The sequence below is a fragment of the Solanum pennellii genome, chromosome 5 (genome assembly GCF_001406875.1).
Source record: "Solanum pennellii chromosome 5, SPENNV200".
Taxonomy (NCBI): Eukaryota; Viridiplantae; Streptophyta; class Magnoliopsida; order Solanales; family Solanaceae; genus Solanum; species Solanum pennellii.
In genome coordinates this window covers 38,548,666-38,559,901 of record NC_028641.1, presented here as the reverse complement: position 1 = coordinate 38,559,901, position 11,236 = coordinate 38,548,666, and the positions used below count along the sequence as shown (strand labels likewise).

General features: G+C 35.6%; 1 long non-coding RNA gene across 1 annotated transcript; it reads left to right on the top strand.

Annotated features, from left to right (window-relative positions):
* The first annotated feature begins 8,728 nt into the window (after positions 1-8,728).
* LOC107020108 lies at positions 8,729-10,950 on the top strand. Its single transcript, XR_001456795.2, has 5 exons — positions 8,729-9,178; positions 9,262-9,467; positions 9,645-9,722; positions 9,817-9,878; positions 10,422-10,950. It is a non-coding gene; the product is annotated as an uncharacterized LOC107020108 (long non-coding RNA).
* The last annotated feature ends 286 nt before the right edge of the window (positions 10,951-11,236 follow it).

Sequence of the window (11,236 nt, the reverse complement as noted above, 5' to 3'; positions counted from 1 at the left end):
ATTACTTTTGGATTTATTGGCTGAATTCATTGTGAGATAAAAGCATTTCAATAAACATTGGAATGGATAACTTCTACATCATCTATTAGCATTGGTTATCCATCTCTTTATTTCATTCTTAATTCCTCCATTACTCTTTGTAACCTATGTAACTCCTATTGTAACCTTTGTAGCCTATGAAACTCATAAGGCCATTATCTTCACTATTTACTACCTCCATTATCTTCCTATTCATTGCTAGGAAGACTTCTTGTAGTATAAATAGTGGTGGTCTTCATTTGGTTTGGCACACACAAAACACAAGAGAAAACAAAGAGTGAAAGAGTTGGTCTAAAAGAGAGTTCTTATTAGTTGAAGGGAGGTGTTCTTTTTTGTGGAGCTTTGGACTCAACTCTTGTCCAAAGTTGTTGAGTTATACTTTGTGAAGGCTGTTGTATCCTGGAGGGGACAAGTCAAAGAGAACTACTGTTGGACCGGTGAAAACATTTGCTGCAGTGAGCTTGAATCTCTTTAAAGAGAGGGAGATATCCGCGCCTCAGCCTGAAGAGATTAATTTCTTCATTTTATTTTTAATTGTAATATTAAAATTTTATTATCTTGTAAGTTTTTCACTAACATCATGTTTATCGGTAGACTCTATTTTGCTAATTTAATTTCAGTTGCCATGTAGGTTGATTCACGCTAATTGCTAATACCTGGGGAGATGAGTCCAAGAATGTTATTTGTGGTTTTTTTAATAACATTCATAACAGAGGGTACAAGTAACATGTAAACAACCAATTCGTAACTGCAAAATTAACATACATATAGGAAAGCTTTAGTTATAAAGGGCAGGGTGTGGTACAACAATTGTCTGTTGAATTGTTGAGTTCAATGTGATGCCTAACAGAGGGCACCACTAACATGTAAAAAATTGAATCGTAAGTGAAAAATTAACATATATATAGGAAATCTTTATTTATAATTGGCAGGGGTGTATAAAGTGTTAGGTTGTGGATCCTGATTAATATATATAGCTGTTTATTCTCTGTAACCAAAAATACTCTGATTTATTAATATAAATATACCTCACCGCCGTGGAAGTTTACTCACGGGGTGTTACCACGAAATATTGTGTTTTCTCTTTCTCTCTCTAGATCTCTCATCTCTTTCTCTTGAAAGTTCTTGAGTTCTTCATTCATCAAGTGTGTGTGCGTGAATTCGATCCTAACAACTGGTGTCAGAGCTAAGGATATTCAACACGATCACTGAAGATGGATAGTTCAAAGCTTGGAATCGAGAAGATTGATGGATCCGATTTAAGTTTTTGGAAGATGCAGATCAAAGATTATTTGTACCAAAAAGATCTTCACGAACTGTTGACCGAGGTGAAGCCGGAATCCATGACGGAGGAGTAGTGGAACCTTAAGGATCGCCAGGCTCTAGGGTTGATCCGGTTGACTTTGTCAAGAAACGTGGCGTTCAACATCGTGAACGAGAAGACTACGTCCGGTCTGTTGAAGGCACTGTCAAACATGCATGAAAAACCCTCGACAATGAACAAGGTATATTCGATGCGTAGATTGTTCCCGTGGATCTGAGAAACTGAAGTTTGATAAAATCCGTGATGTTGTTCTTAGCGAAAATATTCACAAACGAGAAGTGGGAGATTCATCGAGCAGTGCTCTCAGCGTTGACCGAAGGGGGAGAAGTAAGACGAAAGGCCAAAATCAACATGGTCGATCAAAATCAAAGAATCGAGGAAAATCCCTGAACAGATCAAATGTGACTTGTTGGAACTGTGGAGAAAAAGGGCACTTTCGGACGAACTGTACAAAGCCAAAGAAGAAACAGAATCAGAAATTTGGAGATGACAATGATTCTGTAAATTCAGTAGAGGACATTGGGATGCTCTAATCCTTAGTGTAAACAGCCTGGTTGAATCATGGATTTTGGATTCTGGTGCATCTTTTCATTCGTCTGCAAGCAAGGAGTTGTTCCAAAATTTCAAATCTGGAAATTTTGGAAAGGTGTATCTTGCTGACAATAAAGCCTTGGAGATTGAAGGAAAGGGGGATGTTTGCATAAAGACCACCTCGGGAAACCAGTGGACGTTGGAGGATGTCAGATATGTTCCTGGGCTCAAGAAAAATCTGATCTCTGTTGGTCAGTTGGATAGCACGGGATATGAAGCAGAGTTTGGGATAGGTTCGTGGAAGATTGTGAAAGGTGCTATGGTAGTAGCTCGTGGCACCAAATCTGGAACCTTGTACACCACTGCAGGGTGTATTAACATGGCCGATGTTGCTGAAGGTGCTTCCGATTCATGTCTGTGGCACAACAGACTTGGACACATGAGTGCTAAAGGAATGAAGATGCTGGTTACAAAAGGAGCATTAGAGGGTCTGAAGTCTATGGATATGGGTCTTTGCGAGAGCTGTTTTATGGGCAAAAAGAAAAGAGTAAGCTTCACAAAGACTCCTAGAGAGCTAAAGAAAGTGCGGTTGGAAACGGTCCATACATATGTTTGGGGACAATCTCCAGTATCATCACTTGGAGGATCCAGATTCTATGTTACCTTCATTGATGATTTTAGCAGGAAGGTATGGGTTTACTTCTTGAAGCATAAGTCAGATGTGTTTGCAACTTTCAAGAAGTGGAAAGCTAAAGTTGAGAATCAGACCGGTTTGAAAGTCAAATGCCTAAGGTCTGAAAATGGAGGAGAGTATGACAAATCAGAGTTCAAGGAATTCTATGCAGCTGAGGGAATCATATTGATGAGAACAGTTCCTGGTAAGGCAAGGCAGAATGGAATTGCTGAGAGGATGAACAGAACATTGAATGAGCGTGCAAGGAGTATGAGGATACACTGTGGGCTGCCCAAAACATTTTGGGCGGACGCTGTGAGCACAGCTGCATACTTGATCAACAAGGGACCATCAGTTCCTTTAGGGTTCAAGATTCCTGAGGAGGTGTGGACAGGAAAAGAACTCAAGTACTCACACTTGAGGACTTTTTGTTGCACTACTTATGTTCATGTTGATCCAGAAAAGAGAGACAAGCTTGATGCCAAGGCTGTGAAGTGTTACTTCATAGGCTATGGTTCTAATTTGTTTGGTTACAGATTTTGGGATGACAAGAACAAAAAGATCCTAATACATTGTGACGTGACATTTGATGAGTTTGTCTTGTACACGGACAGAGAGCAGAAGGTTCTAGAGATTACAAAGCAAGTGGGAATTGAGGTTGAGTTGGAGAAGAGTAACCCCAGAGATGTCGAATCAGATACTCAACCAACTCCTACTGAAGAATCTGAAGTGGAGCAAGTTACGCCTGAGCAGGTGTTAAGGAGATCATCCAGAACCATCAGGGCCCCAGATAGGTATTCACCTTCATTACACAATCTATTGCTGACTGATGAGGGGGAACCAGAGTCTTTTGATGAGGCCTTACAGGTGGAGGATTCGATCAAGTGGGAGCAAGCCATGGATGATGAGATGAGGTCACTTGAGAAGAACGACACATGGGTGTTGACTGAGTTACCTGCAGGGAAGAGAGTTTTGCTGAACAAGTGGGTGTTCTGAATCAAGACTGAACTAGATGGCAAAAGAAGGTTCAAGGCTCGTTTAGTGGTTAAAGGATATTCACAAAGGAAAGGTATTGATTATGCTAAAATATTTTCTACTGTTGTGAAGTTAACCTCTATTCGAATTCTGTTGAGTATTGTTGCATCGGAGAATTTGCATCTAGAGCAAATGGATGTAAAAACAACATTTTTACATGGAGATCTGGACAAAGAGATCTATATGCAGCAACCGGAAGGATTTGTGGTTCTAGGCAAGGAACACATGGTGTGCAAGCTCACCAGGAGCTTGTATGGACTAAAGCAAGCACCAAGGCAGTGGTACAAGAAGTTTGACTCCTTCATGATCAAGAGTGGATTCTGCAAAGCTGAAAAAAGGATCCTTGTTGTTACATCAAGAAATACACTGATTCATATGTCTTTCTACTCTTGCATGTGGATGATATGTTGATTGAAATATCTAGTATGAGGGAGATTAACAATCTGAAGACAAGGATGTCTTCAACGTTTGAGATGAAAGATTTGGGTCCAGCGAAGCAGATTTTGGGGATGAAGATTTCTCGGGATAGATCTGCTGGCACTTTAAATCTATCGTAGGAGTTGTACATTGAGAAGGTGCTGAGCAGATTCAGGGTTAATGATGCTAAACCCAGGACTACTCCATTGGCAAAACACTTTAAATTGTCAAAGGAGCAGTCCCCGAAGACTGCCAAGGAGCGTGATCACATGGCACTTGTTCCATATGCTTCAGCAGTTTGTAGTTTGATGTATGCTATGGTCTGCACTAGACCTGATATAGAACATGCAGTGGGAGTTCTTAGCATGTACATGGCGAACCCTGGGAAAGAGCATTGGGAAGCTGTGAAGTGGCTTCTGAGATATCTGAGAGGTACATCCAATACTTCACTTTGTTTTGGCAAAGGCAATGTGACTCTACAGGGTTTTGTGGATACTGATCTTGGTGGGGATGTTGACTCGAGCAAGAGTACATCCGGGTACATTTACACCATAGGTGGAACAGCAGTGAGTTGGATGTCCAGGCTTCAGAAGTGTGTTTCTCTTTCATCTACTGAAGCTAAGTATGTGGCAATAGCTGAAGCTGGGAAAGAGATGATATGGCTGGCAGATTATCTTGAGGAATTGGGCAAGAAGCAGATCGAGAAGATACTTTACTCAGATAGCCAGAGTGTCATACAGTTGGTTAAAAATCTAGTCTATCATTCGAAGACAAAGACATCAGAAGGCGATACCATTTCACTCGCAGGGTAGTGGAGGATGGTGATATGTGCTTGGAGAAGATAGAGGGTGCAAAGAACCCGGCAGACATGTTGACGAAATGTGTTGATGTTGGGAAACTGGGGTTATGCAAAACCTCGGTTGGTCGTCTGTAGTTGTTGCTACAGATGTTGCGGTGCGGTAAAGATGTTGATGATGAAGAGTTTTTGTTGCGAATGTATATTTTTGGATGACTGAGTCAGTCTCCAAGTGGGAGAATTGTTAGGTTGTGGAGCCTGATTAATATATATAACTGTTTATTCTCTGTAACCAAAAATACTCTGATTTATTAATATAAATATACCTCACCGCCGTGGAAGTTTACTCATGGGGTGTTACCACGAAATATTGTGTTTTCTCTTTCTCTATCTAGATCTCTCATCTCTTTCTCTTGAAAGTTCTTGAGTTCTTCATTCATCAAGTGTGTGTGCGTGAATTCGATCCTAACATAAAGGTGTGCAAAAAAATTACAATCAATGTTTTTGTTGCGGCAAGGGGAAGTGACAAAGGGAACAATTCCATATGAAATGTGTTTCGTATTGTGTTCTTTACGAATGAAGGATTTAAGGAATAAGAGATTGACAATCAAAAGGGAATAACTTACAAATTGATATATGGTTGAGAAAATGCACAGAATTTACTGTTTGTGATTTTTCTGCATGCAGGGAAAACATTAGAACTCGTGAAAGAAACAAGCAGTAAGACAATATGTGAAAGAGACGGTGTGGCATTGCATATCTGGGTGTCAATTAGATTTGTTGTGTGTTTGATTGGGGGACAAGAAGTCGCAATTTGGTATTTATAATTATGGTGAAGTGAGGGGGTGGAACTGTTTGGCTTTAATGGACAGAGGTGTTTTTTCATTGTGAAGGAGGGACATGTGTTGTCGTTTCCTAAGGGACGTATGCTGCGGACAAAGGGGTGTGTGATTTTTTTTTTCATAACCAAGGATGAAGAAGTGGTGTCGCTTCTGAAGAGGTGTATGTAGTGGATTAAGAGGTATGTTCAAAGCGTAACTGGGGGAAGTGGTGGGGTTTGGGAATGGGGATATTTAGCGAGAGATACAATAGTGAAATTAGAGGTAATTTAGTAATTTAACTTTTAAGTTAGGAGTTGATGCTTTTAAATATACTAGTCGTAGAAAGGTGCCTTGCACGTTTGAACTCTGTTACTGTTATAATTTATATAGGCCAAGATATAAAATTGCTTAATATTGTCTGACGTACTGTTATATGCTTTTTGTGCATATAGAATAAAAAATTTTAGTGCTTACTTTCTTTTTAGAATTTAAATATAAATAATTTTTTTGTGAATGATGAGCAACTTGTATGGCTAGAACTAAGCCTCAAGGCTGAAATTTCTTGGTACATAAATACTCCAACAATCATTAAAAATAAAAAAATAAATGAAGGACCCAAGCCAATAATTAAAATAGTGACCAATAAAAAAATATTACAAGAACTATAAGATTATGTGTTTCTCCAACAACCATGGAAATAAAAAATGAATGAAGACACAAATCAATAAGAAAAATAATGACTAATAAAAAAGTACTCCTTACAGAAGAACTATTAGATGATGAAACACAAGTGTAGTGAATTAATATTTTTTATCCATTTTATAAAGGGAGAAATTAAGTACATGAAAGGTTTGTGCATGAATGTGTTTAATGGTAGAAGCTAAAAAGTTTTAAAAATCAAATTTATTAAGAAATGAAAAATGATAAGTTGTAACATCTAATCATGTATTTGGTCTAGTTTAATTGTCATTATTGATTTAATTTTAAAAATTAGTAAAAAAATTTAAATTTTTAAAAATTGGTGAAGGACATTTTCGTAATCTAACTTTGAATTTAAAATATTCCCACTTATAATAATATATGACTAGTTTTCGAGCACGTGCGTTGCACGTCTATTCCAGGCTAAGTAATAATAATTTATTAAAATAATATTAGAATTAATATGTGATGAGTTATATGAACTTTTGAAAGAGATATGTTACCTTTTGCCTTAATTAAACTTCAGAGTCCTTTCATAACCAAATTTAATAGAAATAATTAGTTAAAATGTATATATAATATCAATGTAACATCACAAGCTGTTAAGATCAACACGCTTCGTGCGATGCCACATCAAATTAGACAAAGAACTTCAAACAATGAATTAATCCTCTAAAATACAAGTTCATCTACAATATATCATCTCATATATAATAAAAATTATTTATAGTATTTCACGCAATTACACATTCAAGTGTAACCCGAATTAATACTAAATAACGTAAAGAAACAACAACTTAACTATCAACATCACCGGGAGGGGGGGGGGAAGGTAAACTACCACAAAAATACCAAAAGAAGGAATTCGATTGAAGAGTAAAAATATGTTTTTAAACTTTATGTGGCCATTCCATTTGATAGGATTTATTTAGTTTTTAATTACTTTAGTTTAAGATATTCTATTTATCTAATAGTATAGCTAGCTGATAGATACATATTAAAACCTTGAATATACTTTTTTCATTTAAAGTTTGTGCTCCAAACATGCAATCACATTAATTCATAAATTTACGTTATTATTGTATTTCTAAAGAATAACATAAAATATGGTACATTAAAGGTAATTCATGATGCAGGAGAAATTCCTTTCGAAGTTATAGAATAATATCAGAATAAAATGATACAATGTAAAAATATATATATTGTGCATCTTTTGTTCGCCTAGTCACCATAAAGTAAGTAACCATCAAAAAGAAAAAATAACATTAAAGTTTTCTAGCTTTTGAACTCTAATAATACTCATATGACGGATATAGTAGTATTCCATGCAATATATATTGGGGACTTGAGCTGAAAAGGATAAAACAAACAACAAAAAATTAAATCTAAAAAGCAAAAAAAATAGACCAAATATAAAATATNTAGCAACAGATATCAAATGATACAAGAAGCAAAAGAGAAGTAATATTAAAATTAAAAAATCAAGAGATACAATAATGAAAGATGACTAATTTTTTTTTTTAAAAAATCTCTTGTTTTTCATTATTCCTCACAACTTGATAATGAAGCGGATGAAAATTAATTTAGTTCATCGGCATTTCCATCGTTCATTATCTTAATAAAACAAGCAAAAAAAAATAAAAAATTAAGATTACTTCATGACAAAGTTTACAGAAAAAATGCCTTCTCATGAAGCACACAAGTGTATTTGTAAGTTAATAAATATATAATATCATACAGAAACTTAAATGTCTATGTTGAAAAAAAATTTAAATTCATACAAATAACTCTTAGATTCTTAACCATACATGCACATGCAATTAATTTGTGATTGGTTCTTCACCATATATGCACTTGTATTTAATTTGTATTATTTTTTTGGCTAATTCATTATACAATATAATTTATAATTATTTAATTTTCATGTTGATAAATTAACTCATAATCTAAATAATAATTGAAATATTATTACCTAATATTTAATTAATTAGGTTTAAAAATATTTTAATAAACAATAAGGGAAAAACCATATATATACATATATATATATATAGGAATTCAATTACCAATAAGATTTTGGTCCTCTATATCTCAGGTATACAGGCGAGTTGCAACTTGCAATTCAAGGTGAGGAGGGTTTTTTAGAGTTAGGTTTTTTTGTTGTTATAGTATAACAATGTGGGGTAGAAAAAGTAAAACGTAAATCTAATTGGGTATTAGTATAAAGCCCATTTGAAAGTCCAACATATGAAAAGGCCCATATTCAACTTGGACAATATTTCTATTAAGGGTGTGTTTTGTACGAAGGAAAATGTTTTTCTTTTCGGTGTTTTCACACCTATTAACATGAGTGTGGGGCTGATTTGCAGCATCTAATCTGAGCCCAACTTTACTTGATGAAATTCATTTGCTCACACATCCATATTCCTCTGGAGAAATATATTACTGTCTTTTCTCTTTCTAAAACAAAGAGAGTGTTCTTATTTTAACCTTCTCTCCGCGTCTAAGATGTTTTATTTCTCTGTTCTGAACTTTTTAATTCTTTGCCTTTGTAGTCAAAAATTGATCAAAGAGACTGTCATAAAAAAATTGTTCAAAGAGATACGGGATCAAAATTTTGAAGTTGTCGTCCAGGTTGATTTATCTTCTCTCCAGTTTTTTAATAACAAAGTCTAGGTGACTTCGGCATACATATCGATCTTTCATGTCCTATCATAAGATTCAGTTGATCATCTTGTTTCCTTAGTCTTCTGGTTCTTTAATTGTCATTTGCAGTATGATTGTAGGTTCTACGTCAAAAAGCAACTTCTGTGAAGCAAGATTACACAGAAATGCAGACCATGGTTAGTCAATAGTCATATATGTGCATGTCTTAGCTTTCAAGTTCAATAATTGACTTATGTGTTACATTTTATATTATATGCAGAACCAAATAGTCTCCAAATTGAAGGATTTTGTCAAAAAGTTAAACTCATTGCCGGAAAAGTTCATTCATGGGATTTCATCAAAGATTTTGCAATATAAATCAGTAAAATTTGTCTGCACTATTCTCACTATTAACTTTCTTCACAATTGCAGGAGACCAAAAGCAACTGGATAACAATTAAACGTGCTCTGTGGCTTGTAGTGGAGGTACTGCTAAGTATGATATTATTTTGAGCTTGATAAAGGATTTTCTCTCTTTCCTCTCTTGAAACTTGAAGAATATGGCCATGGATTTTAAAGAAGTTCTTGCATAGCTGTCATTATTATCATTACCTCACCTGTGTAATCATTTTTAACATCTACTTTGTTCTCTGACAAATACAGTCCCAACGATATCTTCTATGACGACCTATTGAAGAAAGATTGAAGTTGCTGCCAGGTCTACACTCAGATATTAAGAGGGTGAACTTTAAGCTTTCTGTTTATATTTTATTCTTCACATGGATTCTTCCATTTTTGTTTATCATCTTATGTTAATCTCTTACTTTTGCTTCAGGGTGGATTTTCCAGTAGTCCGTTGCTGGACTCATTAAACGGGTCTTTGCATAACTCAGACAAGTATGTAGCAAAGGAACATCCGCTAACTGGCCTTGTAACAATTCTTCCTATAGAACAGTCAAAAGAAAGTAAATGTTAGTTTTTAGATGCATTTCCATCGGTACTTAAATTAGAAAAGCTACTAAATGAAGAAAAGTCTGTTTGGTCGTGAACTTGATGTGATATTGATAAGATGATTGTTTGAATGATTTTTCTAATTGGTTGAGATTGAAGGGAGGTAAATGATGGTGGACTTGGGTTGTGTGATCAGACCTAAAAAAGAAATTAGGTTAGAGGGACACCCAGTGGCAAGCGATGGCTGTTGTACATCATTATGCTGTAGAAACTACTAGTTCTCCCTAACCCTTATGTCTCCTTTAAGTTGTTATTGTTTTGTTGCACCTTATTATTCTATTCTGTCTTTGCTCTTCGCATTTGAAAAGTTGCTGGACCTTATATTTGTCATGATGCTAATTTATGCAAAGCATAAAGCTTAAAATTTCTTTTATCATCTCTTGGAACTTGGAAGTTCAAAACCTTTCTAATACCATCGATGATATCCAGAGTTGTTGATGGAAGGCGTTCTTTGGTTCTTGTCGTTTTCATTGGTGGAGACATCTGCAGAGATCTCAGCTCTTCACTTCCTAACCGCCCATGTCAGTCTACTAAGCCTTAATCATGTAAATTCCCAGCTCTCGTTGGAAACACACTATAGAAAAGGAACTCAAAAGATAAATAACACTGTTATACTATTACAGGAAGTGATGGAATATGACATAATTGTAGCAACTACAAAAATTGTCAATGGAAGCACATTGACATAAACATTTGTGGAGAAAATGGGATTGTTTGCTAAGACCTATTTGGTCGATTATCACTGGGAAATCTAGCTGCTTGCGCGATAGGGACCCGTAGTTTTCGGTGCTACATTTTTATATACATGTGAGAAGATCAAGTAGACTTATTGTTCCTAAGATGTTCCTCTCGTGATAGGTTGTGAACATTATTTCTGCTTGGATTTGTAACGAACACAACTATGTTGTCTTTATTAAGGTATTGCCTAAGAACGCCCTGTGTGCTTTGAGTGGTATAAAGATTGGAGTTTGATTAGTTTGTTATCTAAATTACATTTGGTTCTTTTGAGAAATTTAAGAGAACGTGGTGTGATTATTTATTCTCTCTTTCAAACCTATGTTTTGTTAGTTTTTTTTGGTAATCCCACCTGGACTCGTGACTAATTATGAAAATACATAAGAAAGGCTAACATTATAAGGCAAAGTGCTCTAGAAAAGGCGATTTTGTAACGATGGGACTTTAATATGAGGTTGTGTTGGGTTTGTATGTGAAATGAAACTAGTGGTATCAAACACAAATCCAAT